The following is a 16,444-nucleotide window of genomic DNA, read 5'->3' as shown; positions in this document are numbered from 1 at the left end:
AGAATCTACAACAACTACTTGTTCTTCCCGCTCAATTGTAGCAACTATTCCTAAACATTCATTTTTCTCTAAAACAATTTGAGTAGAAGGAACAATATGACCCGTACAAAGTTATAAGGTGCCCACTTTCACATCTTTTGCTACTACAAGGGAACCTTTTTAAACCTTCCAATTATTTTCATTAAAAGTAACTATACAACCCTCATCACCGAGTTGCTTTGCTGAAATTAAATTCTTACTCGACCTTGGAACATGTCTTGCCTCATGTAGTAGCCAATGATTCCCATTTTGAAACTTAATCTTAACTTTTTCCTTTCCAAAAATCTTCCAGGGTTCATTATCCCCCAAATAAACAAGCCCAAAATACCCTTAGACATAATCAATGAAATAACCTCTATGAGGTGCAACATGAAATGAAGCACCAGAATCTAAAACCTATGAATCATCAACACTTTCTAAATATAGAATCAAAGCATCCCCTTTAGATTTGTTACTTACCACATTTGCCTCCTTGTCTCGATCTGGTTTATCTCCTTCATTTTTCTTTCGAGTCCCACAATCTTTCTTTTTATGCTCTATTTTCCCACAGTACTAGTAGTCATTCGGTCCTCTTGATTGAGACCTCCTCCCCTTTGACTTTCCTTTTGATTTTCTATGATTTTTGCAATTATTTTCTCTCTTAGTCATTATGCCTCGACTTTGTGTGTTCAAAGCACTTCCAAATGGAGATCTGATGGGGACACAACCCAAGCACAAAATGGACACAACAGAAAAAGGGAAATTGTGTTAACTGTGAAAATAAGCTAGTACATTCAGTACAAAGAAAATAAACTTCAAAACATGCCCTAAGGGCTTATAATAGCACAAAACTGGAGATAATTTCTCCCTTTGGTACCTCCTCTCAATTTCCACTCCGAACTGCCTTTTACAATGCCAAAAGTGTCCTTAAATAGACCACGAACGGTTAAGGACTAGGAGTACATTCTAGAAAGTGCTAGTAGGCATCCACCGACCAAGTAGAAGGCTCCAGAAGCCATGTTAGAAGCTGGTACAAATTTAGAAGAATCCAAAAACAGTAACCGAACTTTTGGGAGGCATAACTTTTGAACCGTAGCTCCGATTGACGAACCGTTTATATTTTCAGAAAGCTCTCAAAGCGCTCTATAGCACTATGGACAAATTCACTCATATCCCATTTTTCAACCCTTTTCGAGTTTATTTAATGCCCCTAACCTAACTTTGAAGCATTCTTAGGAGGTCTCCAAAAATCAAAAAATTGCGATAACTTTCAAACCGTGGGGCCTTTTGACCTCATTCTTTTTTTGGAATGCTCTAAATTGCAATTACATTCATCTGGCCAATTTACACCTCCTAGTTCACCAAAAATGATGGCTCAATTACATACTCCTATTTTTTTGACATTTAAACGTATCCCAAGGTGTTCAAATACTCTATCCTAGAACACTGATAGTGGAACTGTGAGAGTTGAAAATTTTATTTGACCCAAATGGGTATCCAGAAATGAAAACACATGAAACAGAAACTAAGTCTAAGTACATTTATTTTTTGGGTGACACAGGATTGCCCTTATACCTCTAGATGCTCCTGCATCAAGATCCACCTGAGGATTTATTACAAGTTTTCTCAGTCAAATAACACTGACCACATCATCATATTTTAGGGTATTAGATCTAGGAACAAAATTAATCATAGCCATTACCAAGCCATTCTAGCTTTCAGGCAAAGAACACAAAATCAAGAGAGCCCTAATTTCTTCATCAAAATTGATACCCATAGAAGATAAATAACTAGTAATAGTATTAAACTCATTTAAATGATCTGCAATAGATCCACCTTCTGCCATTTTCATATTAAATAAATGCTTCATGAGAACTACCTTGTTTGAAGCGGAGGGCTTTTCATACAGTTTCACTAGGGTTTGCATCAACTCATCTATTGTGTCACCTTGGTAATATTAAATGCCACTTATGGTGCCAGGCATAATCAAATGCTTCCAAGAGCCTTTCTATCCAAAAGATCTCGATCGTCATTTTACATAGATCCTTGATTCTTGGTTTTTACTTCCAATGACTTCCATGAATCCTTTTGATAAAGATAGTCTTCCATTTGCATCTTCAATAATTGGAAGTTTTTTTCATTAAACTTATCAACCCTCAGCTCACCCTCATCTGTTGTTTCTTTGACTCAATCGTGGGACTTTTTTATAGAGGATAACTGAAAGACAACCTCAATTTGATACAAATTATTAGGATTAAACCTCAAACATAAGTAACAATTATATGAAAATATAATCAATATTAGAAAATAATAGATCACTTAGAAAAGAACAAAAGACAACAAAATTTAATGTGGTTCACCCAATCCCTAGGCTACATCCACCAAACAACAAGTCCAATATTATTACAATCTAGTGATTACAACCTAATTAAAATCTGTAATCCCTTATAGCTCAATACTGCCGCAAGAACCAATTTTCATATCACTCCTTATGAAAATGCCTAACCCTAAGCCATATTATATAAGTACTTCCTTGATTAGTCACTGCAAACTAACATCATCAATAGCTATACAATCTCCATATAACATTGCTAGTCATAATATGATGTCAAAAACATTTTACATATAAAACCATGTATTGTTGTAAACTAATTTCATACTTAGACAATTTTCTGACTACCAAAAGCTAAGTATCTTTATTTTTTAGGTTTACCACAAGTATGTACATCATATGTTGCCATTAATGACAAAAATTACATCACTATAAGGAAACTTGGCAAGAAAGAATATAACCATTTGCACATAACCCATAATAGATCTAAAATAAACATGGAATTAAAATCCACTTGCAAGAGAATAGATAAAATACCCACAAAATTGTGACACAAGATATACCCTAGGAAACCCTCATTCAGGGAAAAACCTAGTATCCAAAAGCATCCATCACCATGTATTATTCAGCAAAAATACCATTGCTATACAACCATGGAATCCTTCATGACCATAGCCACAACCGAGCAAACTATGTGAACAAGCATGAATCCACACATCCCATGCCATGCTTCCAACTTTCACAAATGCTCCCTTGGCTAACCTATTAAGCCTTGTCCCACTCAACTCTTTCCTTTTTCACACTCTTACTCTCTTTGTCACTCTACAACAACTACTCTTGTGGTTTCTTATATAGTAGCAAGTCCCACAAAACCACCAAGTGGTATTACATAAACCATGTGCTAAAACCATGTGCTACCTAACCCATTGACCTCACATTTAATATTGAACATTTAATTCTTTTCTCCAATATCAAATAACTACATAAAATATTTTCACAATGTTATAATACAACTCATCAAGAATATTCCATGGGAATCTTTATATGTTGCACGTCCATCTAGGCACAACATTACATATTAAAAAAAATATAACAATATTATGCAATGTGTGCAACATCCATTATCTCAACAATCTCCCACTTGTTGTCTACATTGCATAGGGTCAATCAGTAGCCACATAAATGAATAAGGGAACAATCCCTCCTAGCACATCCACCATCATGGATCAAAATACACCAAGTGCTCCATCTTGGTACCCGCAAAATAATTAAAGTATCTTAAATATGAATGATCTCACCTCCTATTATGCCACTTCCATTGGACATACATAGAAGCCATCTAAAGAGAAAGCCACCCAACTTATTGCATTAGAAGATTATAAAATCTTGTACCAACTGAAATTCTAAGCACAATTAACTTAGTCCAAAGGTAATCACATGTATCCATAGTTGTCAAAGTATATCCATAGCTGAAATAGCACCCACAACAAGTGTCAAACTCATCCAACTATCCAAACCTCCAAAAGGTATATACCAAGTGAATCTCACATCATCAACATATCCAATCTACAACTTGCAGTCACAAGCTTCAAGAGCAATACCTGCCACATGTATACCAAGAAGCTCCCACTACAAAAGATAATGTCAAATCTATAACCAATCCACTCAACACAGCTCAAAGAAGTGAATCCATGTAGTATCAAGGACATCCGTAATACATAAATTGATATCCTACAAGAACAACTCTTGTAACAAGTCTCCAATGCTCTCCCAATTTCTTCACAACCAACAGAGGAAAGAGAAAGAAATAACCATGTCATCTCTCACATGACATACATGAGCACAAACCAATGATTATAATCTCTAACCAATCTCAAATCCAATATAAGTGAAACTGAACATCCAAGAAGATAACCAAGACTAAAGAGAAACGATGCAAATTATAACATGTATCATGTCCTTCTACACACACCTCTAGGTGTAAACTATACAAGTATGATCTCCTCCATAAAATCCCAACAAGAAGCCTCAACAACACCAAAACTATATCATATAACTAATCATGGATGTAAGCCTCTCACAAAAAGATCAAACTCATAAACCCATTCCTAAACCAAAGAATATGCCTAATATAAAACCATCTCCCAAACTCAACCAGCATAAGAACATATGCACATGGAGATAACCAATGCTAAACCATCTCTCAAATGAACCCTCCAAAGCTAACTTATGTACCATAGCTCAAGATTCATATCCATAAAAGATAAGCATAAATATAATGCAACTAAGAGAAACAATGGGCCATACATCTCAAGTAGTAAACCGCTGAGTAGACCAAGAGTGGAGAATAAGAATGCTCATTAAGATACGAAAGTCTCCAACCAAGACTTATCTAAGAAAAATCTCCTCTCAAGTCCATATCAGGTGACTCTCCCTTGGACTTCCTACTGAGACCATCAACCCTCCCAACAAACAATTCTCTAATGTAAAAGAAATTAACATCACCACTGTCTCTAAGTATCCATGAGCACATGTAACCAATCAATCTATGCCAAATCCAAATGCAACATAACAATATCATAAAGTATCCAATTTATGATTAGTGTACTTAGTACCAAGAAACTAAACCAAGATCAATGTCAAAGTTCCAACCATGGCCTTAGGAACATAAACATGACAACATTATCTAACCATCTCAACCAAAAAGAGATAACATACTCCACATAAACATACTATAACATATCACTACTCTAAACACATATCAAGAGTATACCATGACATAATAATGAAACCATCCTCATACCAAGGATAACATGCCAAATAAAAGCATAAACTATACCCTTACCAAGAACCCTATGAGTCCTCAAGATGCAACCATCTCCACACACCATGAAGAAAACCATCTCCACATACCATGAAGAACCATCTCCATACACCATGAAGATAACCAAGAACTCCATGAGTCCTCAAGATCTATCCATCTTTACAAACTATGAAGATAACAAGTGCACCATGCAAATGTCAAAGATGCTTTTGCAGAAAACATAATCTAAGACAAACCTCTAACATCTACAAAAACTCAATAAATATATCAATGCCAACAACTCCCACTCAACCGTGGTACCAAGTCACTTATGGCATCATAAAATCCATCTCCAACATGAAAATCCAAACCAAACTAGGAACCAATCCTACACTATCACCCCATCACTATCACAAGCTCCCACTAAACTATGACATAATGATGAAAAACCATCCTCTAATCATGAGAATCAATTAAGGCATCAAACCATAAAAAAACTCAAAGTGCACATCATGAGCTCCTCATAAGAAACCAAATAACCATGATCCTCAAACCAAGAAAATATACCACCATAACTGAATCAAAAATCCAAGCTAATGAACATCAAGGATGTACCTGTATAACCAATCATGTCATTCCAAAATCCATGGCACCATGATCACATCCATGAACTGAGCATCTGGTTCTCAATATGTCTAACCTGTTAGCATAAAATAGTCAACCACAATCCTCCACCATGACTATACCTGGTAACAACATCTCATCCCTTCTACATGAAGAAAAAAATTAGGAAATTATGTGACTTAGGGCATAGACAACCCAAATCCAAGCCACCAATTTGAATATGCATCAATAATGAAAGATCAATGGGCATAGACAACCCATAACCAAGTTATAAATGCAACCTGTAAGTATAGACTGCTTACAACACTACATAACTTGTAGATCCAACAAGTCATCATACATATCCAAAAAAAATACTTATAACCATATCATCATGAGACCAATCTAAAATATGAACTAGGTATACAATGACATCAAATCTTAAATCTTCAATGCCATAAACTCACAATGTTACCATACTCAAAATATACTTATAAACTATTTAGATTAATATATCACCTAATAAACCATGTTGAACCTACACATAATTTGAACCAATGTGTAGAGCTCTCTAAGAGCTTTTTGTTGACTACTCCAAGTCTAAAATCTGACTCTGTATGCCCAAGTTATGCCCTAATCTGTGCTCAAAATAAACAAAATCTGACTTTAGGGCTCTTAAAACCTAAAAAAATATCAAAATCATAGAACCAAACTTATACCATGTTGTAGTGCTCTAAATTAACTTTCCAACACCTATAAGAACTCTAAAATTTGATATTCTGAGAGAAAGTTATGGCCATTTTACTATGATAGTCTTTTTACCATTTTCACTACGATTTTTCACTTTTTTGTGACAAAAATTCTGACGGGATTAAATTTGATGGCCATCATGGGCTAAAACCAAAAAACTCTTTCATTTCCTCTGAACATGGCCAAACTAGGGCATATTATATATCAAAATTTATGGAAATGTTGATCTAGATCCAATGGTGAGGTTTATTTTTACCCAAGAGGTCATTTCTACATGCTACCCCCCAAAACCCTCATTTTAAATGAAACATCCAAAAAATCCTTTTTTTCAAAAAAATTCTCAAATATTTTAACATCCCATCATAACAACAAACCCAAAACTCTCAGATCTGCAATAAAAAACTCATATATCTTGCCCTTTCTTTTATCCTCTCATGCATTCCCATGGATTCAATCTAGGGTTACAATAATAAAATCGTAGCTCTAATACCACTTGTAAGAAAACTTAGCAAGAAAGAATATAACCATTTTCACATAACCCATAATAGATCTAAAATAAATATGGAATTAAAATCCACATGCAAGAGAATAGAAAACATACCCACAAAATTGTGACACAAGATATACCTTGGAAAACTCTCATTAAAAAAAAAAAATCAGCCTCCAAAAGCATCCATCGCCATGTATTATTCAGCAAAAATACCATTGCCATACAACCATGGAAGCCTTCATGGCCATAGCCACAACCAAGCAAACTATGTGAACAAGCATGAATCTACACATCTCATGCCATGCTTCCAACTTTCACAAATGCTCCCTTGGCTAACATGTCAAGCCTTGTCCCGCTCGACTCTTTCCTTTTTCACACTCTTACTCTCTTTGTCACTCTACAACAACTACCCTTGTGGTTGCTTATATAGTAGCAAGTCCCACAAAACCACCAAGTGGTATTACATAAATCATGTGCTAAAACCATGTGCCACCTAACCCACTGACCCCACATTTAATATTGGGCATTTAATTCTTTTCCTCAATATTAAATAATTACATGAAATATTTTCACAATGTTATAATACAACTCATCAAGAATATTTCATGAGAATCTTTACATGTTGCACGTCCATCTAGGCACAACATTACATAATAAAATAAAATAATAAAATATAACAATATTATGCAATGTGTGCAACACCCATTATCTCAACAATCACTACACATAGCTAGTTGTTAACAATCTCCCCCTTTGGTATTGATGGCAACAAAGTAAATAAAATTGGCTAAGTCACAAAAACCTCAACAAAAACTTACAATACTTATCATCTATTACATTATATATAAAAAATCTCAATTACTTAATTGCTCCCCCTTAAGATATGACTTCTACACCCATAACCTAGTAGACAATTTTTCTTCTGTAACTTCTCCCCCTTTGACATCAATGAAAAAGGTCAAAAAATTCAAAAATTGTTAAAAAGTTCTCTAATTGCTATCAAAACACTATCTCACTGCCATAAGCTACTAAAATCTTCATGCAATCAACAAAATTTACCTTCAAACTTTTGATACCTTTCTCCCATGTATCCTTTGCTTCTTCAGCAATAGTGAGCATTGCACATAAGGCATATGATGCAATATCAACTACATTAAGGGCAGTGTAAGTGAAGTTTGCATAAGTGTCTTTAGCTTTGACACATTCTTCCAATTGTCTTTCAATGACTAATATCTACAAAGAAATAGAATCTCTAAATTTTGATAGTCTTCTCACAATTAGATCCTTTTCAAGTTGCAGTTTGCTGATGTCCAAGTGAACACTGATAACTTGTCCTTCCAACTCATCAACTCTGCAAGAGGGTTGCTGTAACTGATTGGTTAGAGCTTCTAGCTCACTTATCTTCCCTTGAATACTCTTATCCACATCTTATGTCAACATATGAGATAAAGTACATTTGATATACAATACCTTGCCAACTTGTTAACATCTTTAGAGTTCCTTGATATTATAATCAACTAAAAATGGTCATCTAGAGTATGAGCTCCCTTTTTAGCATTTTTCCATAATTTATCTAATGGTTGTTTTTGATCAAATCCTCAAAAACTTATTTATTTGATTATAACCTATGGTATGACCACTTTATCCCAAGTTCATATTTAATTAAAAGAACATGTCCCCCTTTTAATTAAATAAAATTTCTCACTCATCTCTTATCCTAAGTGTGCACACATAAAGTATTATTCCTATTTTAGAAATAAAACAAAAGACATTTTTTTCTGCACATGAATGCACATTTTCTATGTGAGAGGAATCTTCCACTTTTCAAAATAACAATAATTCTCCTCCATACATTTCAAACCCTCTCAAAAGTCAACCATTAATTGTGATTGGTTGAGATGCTTGTGCATATGGATCATTCCCACTTTCAAACTTCACCCTTGATTACATTCATCTTGCCTCTTAATCTCTACCATCTATTTCTCTTTAAAAGGGAGGGCTCTCTTTTCATTAAAAAAATCTTAGTCTCTCATGCTATTGTTATGCTGTAGGGTTTTTTTGGTGATTTTGGAGACTTGGAGCATTCTTGCATTATTTTATTTTAGCTTAGCTCTCATTCTACTTACATTATGGCATTTTTTAAATATTAGTTTCATTTATGCTTTAGCTTAGTTCTCTTTGTTATCTTGGATTTTCATTACATTTTATTCTAGATTCTTGGATATTGGCACTCTTGTCTCTACTCTTTGAATCTCTCATTCTACGGTGCACCTTGCAAGGGTTGCATAGTTTGGTCCATTTGAGAGCCACCATCTCATAGCCTTTACACATCATAGATAGAGAGCTATAAGTTGGCTCTTGAGACTCTCTCTTACATAGGTTCTCTAAAGAATAATGGTTTATAGAAGTGTGATACTTTTATGCACACATTTTTGGCACCCACCGTGGGGCTAGAACAAGTTTCTAGCTCTATTTTTTTTCTTGCATTTTGGTTACATTATCATTTATGATTCTTTATAGCAACTGTTTGGATCTAATCAAGTGGTTTTGTAGAGTTCTCACTTTGGTTTTAAGGCTAACCCATATGCAGATTGGTTTGAAGGCCAAAATTGTAGGCTTTTGCAGATTTGATAATCTCTCCTAAACAACTTGGAGTATGGTTCTAAAATTATTTTTGCAAGTTGACTATGTGTCCAAGATGTCTCAATCTAATTTTTAGATCATTTTGACTTGATTTGTGCAATTTATGAGTTTTTCTTTGTTTTTTTATAATTCTACAGAGGGTACTTTCTTTGTGTTTTGAATTTTGAGGTCATATTAAGGATCAAAAACTCGATTTGATAAATGTAGTTTGTTTTGATAAAATGGGTCGCTAGGGCACAAATGAGGAGTTTTTTAAAAATTTCTTGCATTTTTGGAAAGCTCTCTGATTTTTAGTGGGCATCTCTTCTTTTTATTTCTATTTTTATATCTGAAATCATAGGAAAAAAGTTCAATCTTGTTGGCTAGGTCAAAAGAAAAAATAAAAAATGAGAGCATTTGTGATTAGCTTTCACTCCTTTTCATACACTTGATTGGAAGATAAATTGAATTTTTGAAGCAACTAGCCACATTATGTTTTAGGTCTTGTTTGGTTGTTATGCCCTTACCTTGGTTTCTTTGCAGGGAGGTTCTCGTTCTCATTGCTAAAAAAAACACATGTCAAAGCTTCAAATGCACAAGGGCTACTAACACTTGTTTGTATGACTTCCCAACACATAAAAATCCAAAATTGCTTTCGTTTTTCTTATTTTATGTGTGACATAACTAGCTATTCATTTTTTGCAAGTACATTAAACTTGCAATTGAGGTTCCTTGGTGATAGAAGAGTATGCTCTTCGCCCTTGTAGTGAATCTGAAATCTTGGCCCACCTTTGGATTTCAAAAGCAAGAGGGTAATTTAATCTTCTTGGCATGTTTGGGGGAAGAAATCAAGGTAGGTGAGTATGCTCTTCACCCTTGAGGTGAATCAGAAATGTTGACCTTTGAGAATGGATCCATTTTGTATTAGTTAGAATCATTTAGAGGGCTTGCTCTCAAACAACCTGAGAGGAACGATCCAAGTGGGGAAAAGAAAATTACTTGACTCTTCCAACCCAATATAAACTCAAGGCTATCAAGGACACAAAACTTTGGTAGACATAGTGTTTGTCTTCACTTAGTGTGATTGCTTATGAGATTTCGACCATAGAGAGATCACTAGGAAATAATGCTTAAGGTGCTCTTGTGACCACAAGGTCATTTACCCACTATAAGGTGGGTGTCCCTTAATTGGGTGCAAGAGAAACATTATGAATAGAAGCCCTTTCTAAACACCCTAAGTTAGTATCTACCCTATTTTTCAACTCAACTTCTTGGTGCAAGGATGTATTCTAATGGATTACCTTGACCACCCCAAGATTTACACTCACCATATGTGTTCCCTTAGTTGTACTTATGGGTATGTGCAGGATCATGGTGTACCAAACTATGGCCTTAAGTGGCAATGAAAAATCAGCAAATCAAGTTTATATCAACTTGACACATAATTTTGAAGTGGTTATGGACTTTATATCAGAAAGTTGTAACAAAATAATCTGTAAGAAATTGAATGTAGTTCTTGAACTACTAGGCCTTATAAGGAGAAAAAAATAATTAATTGGTCAAAAATTTTAATTTTAATGCAGTACTAAGAAAATTTCAGAGCGAAAATAAAAAGTAGGTGTATATCTGACCACCTTAATCAAAATCAAATCATAATATATTTTTAATGTACTCATGCTCGGATGTGATGCATATCTTTCGGTATTTTTATTCCAAATAAATAATTAAATATGAATTTTCTATCAAAACTTTTTTGAAAAAAAAAGTCCCATGCCTGACCACCCTAACTAATAGAAAATTTTACCAAATTAAAAAAAAAATTTCTTATACTAGCCGAAGTATAGAATGTGACGCAACTTTTAGATTTAAAAAATGTTATACCGTTTGAAACTTATAGCTATTTTTCAATCAGTATGTCAATTAACACTTTACAATTATCTTCATTGATAATTAACCAATAAATACTTATCGAACTCAGAATTTGATAGAAATTATATTGATGGAATCTAGAGAGCGATATTAAAAAACCCTTTTCATTTTATTCAATTTCAATCAAAATAACATTGTCAAATGGTTACCTGAAGTCTGACTATCACTAAAACCCTCTTCAAACACATCTTTTGGGTTGACCGGGTAGGCTTGGTAAATACCAAGCCTAATCGGATATCCAATTCGAAATCGGATAACTGATTATTAATCTAATATCCGATATGTTGCAATTGGAAAATTCAAAATTCCAACCCATTTTGGAGGGAAAATTGAGTTTAAACATTATAGCTTATTAATTATAAGTTTTTTCACTTATATTACTATGTAAAGACGTATTTTAATACATTATATATATATATATATATATATATATATATATATATATATATATATTAACGTAATGTAAAGATATAAAATATAATTTAGCAATATATAATAATATATTATGTTAATCTTATTACAATCTATAAATATAATTTATATTATTATTATTTTTACTAAATATAATAACTTAATTTATATATATATATATAATACTGTAATATATTAAATATAAATATATAATATGTATTATAATTATTTATATATATTAATATGTATGTTTTTAATATACATATATATATATACATATATATATAATAACATAATATTTTCATTAAATATAATAAAGTAATACATATATATATATATATATATATATATATATATATATATATATATATGTTATTAATATATATAAGAACGTCATAGGTATATTCTATATATTAATAGTATACATATCTATTATATTAAATATGTATACATATTAATATATATGAGTCAAAGGGGGTCATAGGTCAACCATTGACCCCCTTTGATGCATTAAACGACGACATATATCCTTAGGGGTCCTAAGAGCCCTAGGGACACATTACAATAGTTAATATGGGTCAAAGGGGGTCATAGGGTGACCTATGACCCCTTTTCACCCATTAAATGACGATATATGTCCCTACGGGTCCTAAGACCTCAAGGGACATATTTGAATCGTTCATATGGGTCAAAAGGGGTCATAGGGTGACCTGTGACCCCCTTTGACCCATTAAACGATGACATATGTCTCTAGGGGTCCTAAAACCCCTAGGGACATATTCGAATGGGTAATATGGATCAAAGGGGGTCAAAGGTCCCTTTGACCCATTAAATAATGACATATGTCCCTACGGGTCCTAAGACCCCTAGGGACATATTCGAATGGGTAATATGGGTCAAAGGGGGTCATAGGGTGACCTATGACTCTCTTTGACCCATTAAACGATGACATATGTCGCTAAGGGTCTTAGAAACCCTAGGGACATATTCGAATGGGTAATATGGGTCAAAGGGGGTCATAGGGTGACCTATGACCCTCTTTGACTCATTAAATGATGACATATGTCGCTAGGGGTCCTCAGACCCCTAAGAACATATTCGTTCATATGGGTCAAGGGAGTCATAGGTGATCTATGACCCCCTTTGACCCATTAAATGACGACACATGTCTCTAGGGGTCCTAAAACCCTTAAGAACATTTTGAATTGTTCATATGGGTCAATAGGGGTCATAGGGTGACCTATGACCCGCTTTAACCCATATGAACGATTCAAATATGTCTTTACGGGTCCTAGGACCCCTAGGGACATATTCAAATCGTTCATATGGGTCAAGGGGGTCATAGGTGACCTATGACCTCCTTTCACCCATTAAATGACGACATATGTCTATAAGGGTCCTAGAACCCCTAGGGACATATTCGAATTGTTCATATGTGTCAAAGGGAGTCATAGGGTGACCTATGACCCCCTTTGACCCATTAAACAATGACATATGTCTCTGGGGGTCATATAACCCATAAGGACATATTTGAATCGTTCATATGGGTCAAAGGAGGTCATAGGGTCACTTATGACCCCTTTTGACCTATTAAACAACGACATCTGTCCTTAGGGGTCTTGGGACCCCTAGGGACATATTCGGATCGTTCATATGGGTCAAAGGGGTTTATAGCGTGAACTAAGACCCCCATTAAACAATGACATATGTCTCTAAGAGTCCTAGAACACCTAGGGACATATTCAAATTGTTCATATTGGTCAAAAGGGGTCATATGGTGACCTATGACTCCTTTTGACCCATTAAACGATGACATATATCTCTAGGGGTCATCAGACCCCTTAGGACATATTCAAATTGTTCAAATTGGTCAGAGGGGGTCATAGGGTGACTTATGACCCCTTTTGACCCATTAAATGATGACATATATCCCTAGGGGTCCTAGGACCCTTAGGGACATATTCAAATGGCCCATATGGGTCAAAGGGGGTCATAGGGTGACTTATGACCCCCTTTGACCCATTAAATGATGACATATGTCCCTAAGGGTTCTAGTACCCCTAAAGACATATTCGAATCATTCATACGAGTTAAAGTTGGTCATAGGGTGACCTATGACCCCCTTTGACCCATTAAACGATGACATATGTTCTTAGGGGTCCTAAGAATCTTAGGGAAATATTCGAATAATTTCTATGGGTCAAAGGAGGTCATAGGGTGACCTATGACTCCCTTTGACCCATTAAACGATGACATATGTCACTAAGGGACATGGGACCCCTACAGACATATTCAAATCATTCATATGGGTCAAAGAGAGACATAGGGTGACCTATGACCCCCTTTGACCCATTAAATGACAACATATGTCCCTAGGGGTCCTAGGACCCCTAGGGACATATTCGAATGAGCCATAAGGGTCAAAGGGGGTCATAGGGTGACTTATGACCCCTTTTGACCCGTTGAACAATGACATATGTCCTTAGAGGTCCTACGACCCCTAGGGACATATTTGAATCGTACATATGGGTCAAAGGGGGTCATAGCATGACCTATGATCTCCTTTGACCCATTAAATGATGACATATGTCACTAGGGGTCCTAGGACCCCTAGGGACATATTCGAATCGTTCATATGGGTCAAAGGGGGTCATAGGGTGACTATGACCCCCTTTGACCCATATGTACGATTCGAATATGTCCCTAGGGGTCGTAGGATACTATTGATACTATGACCCCCTTTGACTACTATTATACTATTGATACTATTATATATTAATATTACTATACTATTAGCTTTGTAATAAACCAAAGTCGGTTTCCCTCCAATGATTTTCATAATATTAATATAATTATGGCAAAGGAGGGAAATTATAGCAAGTTTTCTCCCCAAAAATTCTTTTCACATAATCAGATATCTGATTTTGGATTGGATATCCGATTTTACTGGCAGTAATTTCCAATAATTCCCTATCCTTACAAACTCGACAACGTCACTTTTTCACTTCTATTTTCATGGGTTTTGGAAAAAGTCTCATTTTGAGGCCCAACTAATCAAAAAAATTTCAAAAATATAACCGTAGGTGTTCAAATTTGTCATCTGAATGGGGAGCAGCAGTCGTCAAAAGGATAAACACAAAAGGAAGATGTCCAATGAAGACATTGCGGCATATAGGGAAAGGGACAAAATGGAACACCGAAGAAAAAGACAAGGTATGCTAAATATCAGTCAAGTTGATGATGAATTAATCGAAGGTGAAATCATAGAGTTAGATAATGAATATGTATAGTTGGGGAATGGAAATGTACCTATTGAAAACGATAATGCCGAAATTGAAAATTTGGAGAATGAAAATTTTGAAGAAGAAATGCCACCAAGTCATAATCCAAATTACATAATTGACCATGTCAAAGATGACAATGCACGGGAACCTAATGCACAAGAACCTTACATATCTCCTAATTCTAATCGACATGAAGGTTCTAAAACACCAAAATGGATAATTGAAATTGATGAAATGATTATTACTAGTTTGGATGGAAAAAAATCAGAAAGAACCATTCGGTTATGGGCTTCAAGACTATCTCAGATTTTTTTTGGCAACAAGACAGTGGTAGAGCAATGTCAGCTTTTCATCCACTTATTAAAGATGCAAAAGATGAGACCTATGCTTTCCAAATTGAAGATTCGTGTCAATAAAAAGTTGGAAAGAAATGCCATTATCGTGAAGAATCTTTTCAGTGCTCTCAATAGCATTGGGAAAAATAGTAGAGAGAAGGATAATAGAGGTTCTCGAAGGGTCATTACAACCTCTTTGGTAAGTTATCATTTGAGAAAGGGTAGATATATGAGACAAACTTGTATTGATTTGAATCTAAATCGTACTATTTTGAGAAGAGCACTTAGTCGACGAGATAAAATTGATGATCCTCTTCAAAATGAAACATGGGCATTTGGTGGGAGACTTCCACGTTTTGATAAGAAGCTATTTGACGATTTGAAGGAAGAAATTACACAATTTTGACACTCTAACTCACGAGTATCACCCAATGCTAAAGATGTCTTAAAGTTGAGAATTGGCATCAAAGACCGCACGCCACATCCTAAACACCATTTAGAGGTAAGTCAAACTATGTTGTTCAAACAATTTAGAGAGAGTCATCCAAGTCTTCATATATCACAAAGGTCTTTTGAATCTTTGAAGCCATTTTATTGTGTGCCACTCAAAATTTGAAATACATGTTGTTGCAAATATCATGTTGAGTTTTCTATGCACTATGAACTATTACGCTCCATCCATTTTACTTTGCATAGTAAAGAAATGTTGGAGGATTGTGGGGCTAGTGGGCTTCCAAAATCATCAAGAGACTTGCTAGATCAACTCTTATGTTGTAGAGTTGATGTTTGTTCCTTTTATAGAAATGCTCGCTTAAATAAGAAGTGTTCAGAATGTGGTGGCTTATCCAAGTTTGACACATGTTTCCA

The sequence above is a fragment of the Cupressus sempervirens genome, chromosome 3, assembly GCF_028749045.1.
Source record: "Cupressus sempervirens isolate cs-2001-9-10 chromosome 3, ASM2874904v1, whole genome shotgun sequence".
In the NCBI taxonomy this organism is placed as follows: Eukaryota; Viridiplantae; Streptophyta; class Pinopsida; order Cupressales; family Cupressaceae; genus Cupressus; species Cupressus sempervirens.
Note: the sequence above shows the minus strand (reverse complement) of the source record.